Here is a 5,744-nt window from a genome sequence, read left to right on the forward strand (position 1 = left end):
AGTTTGACGGGCGTTATAAGCCGGGGCACTGGTGCACAGGCCCCGGCTCGCAGTCCGGTGTACGCACGAACACAAAGTTATAAAAATGTTTACAGCGAGACGGTGTCTCAGACAGAGGCCCTCCTGGGGGGGAGACGCGGCTGTAATTAACGCCGGCGATACTCTAACTCTGTGATGTACTTTGTTGCTAAACTGTTCAGCCGTGGTTGCACAGTTTGGTGAGTGAAAGCGCTTGCAGGGGCTTTGCTGAGTTGATCCTCCAGAGGGGCAAGGAATCAGCAACCCGCCGTGCGCCACGCTATAAACAGGATAATACACGATGCTGTTAGACCGTTTTTCACGGCGGCTTAATGCTCTAATCGTTCCTGTGTCTCTTTGATTTTCCTTTCTGCCGCTCGGCTTAACTTGTGTGCGTGTGTGTGTTGGGTATCTCTGTTTGTCGCCCCATCACCAAGTGGCCAAGCTCTACCCTCGAAGCGCACGTTGACTTTGGCCCGCCGGAGATTACAGCGGCTGGTGAAGTTGTACGACAAGTGTGTCCGAACAAGATGTGTGTGAAGGTTAGCGTTCCCAATGCGGAGGGGGCTTATTGGCTGGGTAGAGGTGGGGGGAGAGGGTACGGGGGGATGGGATGGGGGGGGGGTGTCGTCTTTGTTTTTTAGTAACAGTTTGTGAAACTGGGCTGCAATGCAAAACAACCATAAACACAAACAAACACCTGTCCGCAAGGTTACAGTGCTGAGAACGTCACTCGTTAACGCTCTCCCTCGTTAAAGATCCGCCATCGGATCGGGGGTTTTTCAGCGTACTGTCCACACCGCTCGCCTCCACAGAGATATCGATGAGCTAATGTTTCTCAGGAACCTTACGTGTTCACCTTTGACATGGGTTTCCGTTCAGGATTTGTTTTGTTCTGCCATGGTACATTTTTTACATTTAAAAGTAAATTGCATCCTTGTGTTAGCCGTGTAGAAAAGACAAATACCCTTAATAACTTTTCATGGCCATATTTCTGCTCTTATGAATTTCAGAATAATATTGAAAACAAATATGTGCATTTTGATAAATAACTTACTCACGCACAAAGAGGGAAGGGAAAAATGTATAGCAAGCTTTATAAAAAAATGTCTATGTCTCATTTGCCTGATTGAGAATGTGAGAATGAACATTTAAAAATCATCTGGAAGTATGCAGCCACAGCCGTTAAATACAGTCCAGCAGTAACAGCAGGTAATTTGGGTTTATTTTACTTCTGCAGACCCTGAACGGAGGGCATTTACCCCAAATCTCTACTTCCGCTGAGAGGAGTGAGAAAAATAGCCACTTCTCTCTGGCATGGTGCGATGAAACCGAGACAGTTCGCTAATGTCGTGACAGCCCCCCACACACACACACACACACACACACACACACACGCACACACACACACAAACGCGAGTGCGGACTACACGTGTTTACCATTTACACATTGAAACAGGCTGAAACAGCCACACATATGATATGTGTGGCCTGACGTGTAAATGGTAAACACGTGTAGGCCTAGTCCGCGTGTTTGTGCATGGATGCGGGCAAACATGCAAGCAACCGTGCAGCAACGTGTGCGCCAGCACAAACACGCACACACACACACACATGCACACACAAACACACTTTCTCTCACACAACGACACATTTAAAAGATCATTCTCTTAAAAGCGTACGTCACTCAATGGAGCCAAAAGGCAGGAATCAACCCAGGGCTGTGATCCTGGGACGTGACGTCAGTGATGTACAAACGGAGCTTTATCAGTTTTTCTGGTTTGATTCCTTCCTTTTACATTAAGCTTGTCTTTTTTAAGCCAGTAAAACAGCAAGATGGCACTTCCCCGGAATTTTATAAAATTGTTAGTATATTGTTTTAATATATTGTGCACAGAAAAACAAAAGTCATTATATTTGACCTTTGACAATTCAGTAGGCTACCTAACTGTTTCATTAATAGTTATAGAAAACGATGAACATAGTATTATTTCACAAAATAATACAAATAAGGAAGCCACGTTTTAATATTTTTGCAATAGCTCCAATTTCATCACCATAAAGAATTTTCTTCCATTGTACAATAAATCCTTCTGAGCTGTTTGGCTCAAACACAAGAATCCCGACAGTAAAACAACATTGAGCCTCAGCTGTCAAAGAACCCTACTATATAACCCATATGAAACGCTCTCTGTCTGTTTCACAAGACAAAGAACTTCTGCCTTTATCGACCTCTGAATAGTTTCATTCAAAATCGTAACTATTTCAATCAAAATGACTCAAGGTAAGAAGCCCACGTTGTGGGACCATGAGCCAGCGCTGTGTCATAAAGCGGCCTTGGACGGCGCATAAAAAGCGCAGTGAGTAGAAACCACGCAGCGAGCGGAGAGGCGTGCGCGATGGGAGCGAACGATGTCGTCATATTCAGGCGGATTTACGGTTTTTCGTCCAAAGTTTTTACCGACTGAAATAAAATGCCTATAAGGTCATGTTTTATTTATCTGTTCGATCCCGGAGTAATTAGCAATTTAAATGATAGTGCTGCATTCACAAAGCAAGTTTCCCTCTGGGAACCATTGGAGATGGTGGTGGTGGTGGGGGGGAGGATCCTACCTAGGTCTGCGCCCCCCCCCCCCCAGCTCCTACCACACACACACACACACACACACACACACACACACACACACACACACACACACACAGATTAGGGTCTCGGCGAGATTTATGGACAGTTTGAAAACCAATCGTTTAAATAGGCCTACCCTACAAATTCCCCTTCAGGTTTTTTCCTCTTCGCGAGTGAACTGGTGATAAATATTCCCAGCCAGCGGTCTCTCTCCAAAGCGCTCAAAAGTCCGAGATAGGCCTACAGAGTGCTGGTGTTGTCAAGTCCTGTCGTGTGGGATTCGGAAGGACAAGGACACGTTACAGGCTTCGAAAAGTTCTTAATGAACAAAATACATGATTTTCCATGATATTACTCTCACAGATAAACACACACACACACACACACACAAAAAAAAAATGAAGTACACACATTTCACTGAACTGAAAGTTGGGGTCAATGTCCAGCAACCAACATTTTAAAACAATGTTTTAAAATCCCCTATATACAAACAAGCACCGACACACACCCACTTGTCGCACGCATGCTAGTCTCACCCACACAAACACACACACAGTCAATCGTTAGCCTATGTGTGCATGTATAAACCTCCAACTCACACACAAAGGTCATGTTTTGACTTTTGACTGTCATAGGCCAATATATGGAAGCTTTCGGGAGATTTAGGCTAGGGCATGTATAAATAAAAGCAGTTTGGATAAACTGCCTCTACCACAATAGGAAACATAGAACACCAGCGAGGGGATCGTCTCCGTCCAAAAGAAGATTTGCATCTCATCCCAAACAAACAAACAAAAGATAAAAGCGTTTCATTTAAACATTTATGTTATTCTTAATCACCGACAAACACGCAGAGGAAGGAAATAGTGCGGAATGGCTCACTTCGAGAAACTCATTGTAACAAGTGAACCAGCTTCACAGCAACTTGTGAAATCCATAATGCAAACACGTCACTCTGTTCTGCTCTGTGTTCTGCAGGCGGACTGCACCCCCCCAAACACAAAGCACATCAATCAAGACCGAAAAGAGACTTTTCCTGAGTTTCTTCTGACGAAACCAAACGATGTTCTAATAAAGTCTTGATGGTCCCCATGCGTTATGATTGCTTCAGGTCGACATTGAACAGCGCAGAACAGGCAGGCCAATAATCACAGTGGAACACGGCTGCATAGGACTACCGGTGGTAAATGTTCAAAAACTATGGAAAATCTTTCTAATTGTAAAACAGTTTTTATTATTTTTATTTATGGTATTTTCCAAAATGACGTCTAATTGTAGGCCACAATAGCTGATGATGAGATATCAGTTTTCAAATATGTTTTAATTACAATTAAATTATAACTACCTGAATTAACTACAGGCCTCTATTGAATAAGCTAAACGTAAAAGAAAGACTGGCATAGAGGAGGTTAAATAAATAGAAATGTAGTTGGATTCACAAAATCGATGCAATTTATTTTTTGATATATATATGATATTGATATACTGCCGGTGGCTCTGGGGCCCAACATGCGGTCCCTGGCGCACTCTAGCGTCAACTACAGGCACCGCCATGCAACGACTCAAGCGCGCGTCGGATCGTCTCGTCGCTCAATCGAATCACTTAGAACTAACACCTTTGTTGGAGTTTAATTTAAATAACGGGTCGAGACTATGGATGTTATAGCCATAGTACAAATTAATCCAGTCTATACAAATAGGCTTTAAATAAAGGCTATCGGACCGCCTTGTTTAGTAAATTAGTCTACATAGGTTTTCTAACAAATATTTTCATTTCAATATTATTCTCTCATCCTCTCCTTTAATAATTCACATTCCTTACGTTTGTATAAGTGATTTAGCACACGTTGTTAGAATAGACCTTTAAGAGAATGCCGAAACATGAGCATCAAACCGGCAGATGTGGTTCTCTCATGTGCAAAATCTCAAATCTAAAATATAAGGCCAGATAAGGAAAATAATGAAACCCTAAAATATTTTTTATATAGCTCACTGACTGCAATGTAACATAGCTATTTATTGATTGCTTATTGGTATTAGGCCCAAATCTACTAATATGCTCCACTACTTTATTTTATTTATTATATAATTGTAATTAATGTAGCCTACGTTTTATTTATCATGATTATCTGCATCGCGTTTTTCTCTGGGCCTGCTTAAGTTAATAAGGAATTGCAAGCTCAAATGGGAAGTTTTCAACAGAGCAAATATGGCACTTACAATTATATAGCCTGTTTCTCTATCCCAACAGAAGCTCATATATATAGTACAATTATTCACATACAAATAGAATAAGAACAAAAAAATAATCAATAGCATTCGTCAACATACTCTGATGTAGCCTTCATTTAGTAAGAAGTTCTATTACGATGTACTCCGCAGACCTTCAGACTTGTGACGTCACAGATGAAAGTTCATAGAATCCGTCTTCGAACGACTCGACGGTCCTTCAGAGCCACCTGCTGGAATGAAGAGGTCATACATGGCCAAATGTTAATGTAAAAGAGAGGAGACCATAGCCTATTCGGGCGACATTGCCCTCCTTACGTATATCCAGCAGCAGTGAGATGATGTTGTCATGGTCAGGGAAAGAGCAGCTCAACATGGAGAAACAGGACAACAAGCAGAGGCCCCACTGCTCTCATTGGGGGAGGGGGGGGGTGCAATAAAAACATCTCCTTGAATTGCTTTTCTAAAAATAGTCTTCCGTGTTTCTCCATTTGAACTGTCTTACTCTTCCGACTGTCTTCGTTCAGGTATCGGTGGATAGGTGGTGCCACCGCGACTTCTGACCCCCAATCAACATGTGCAGGTAGCATTGATGTCCCAGTAAAATACTGTGTGTGTATCGCACCACATTCCTCTAAAACTCCTCAGGCAGTTTGAAATGAAAAGTTCACCATGAAAAATCGAGTGCGTATACACCCAATCAGGCCCGCTGTTGGAAAACATTGCCTAAGGGCAGAACTCTTCTGACAATGTAAAGAAAATGTACCATGTTGTCCTCAAAAGAGAGGAAATATTACCTACTACAACCAGTTGCACTGCTACTACAAGTACTACGATTGTAAATAAGACAAGAACGACACGAGAATTTTCA

This window comes from Pollachius pollachius, assembly GCF_949987615.1.
Source record: "Pollachius pollachius genome assembly, chromosome: 10".
NCBI lineage: Eukaryota > Metazoa > Chordata > Actinopteri > Gadiformes > Gadidae > Pollachius > Pollachius pollachius.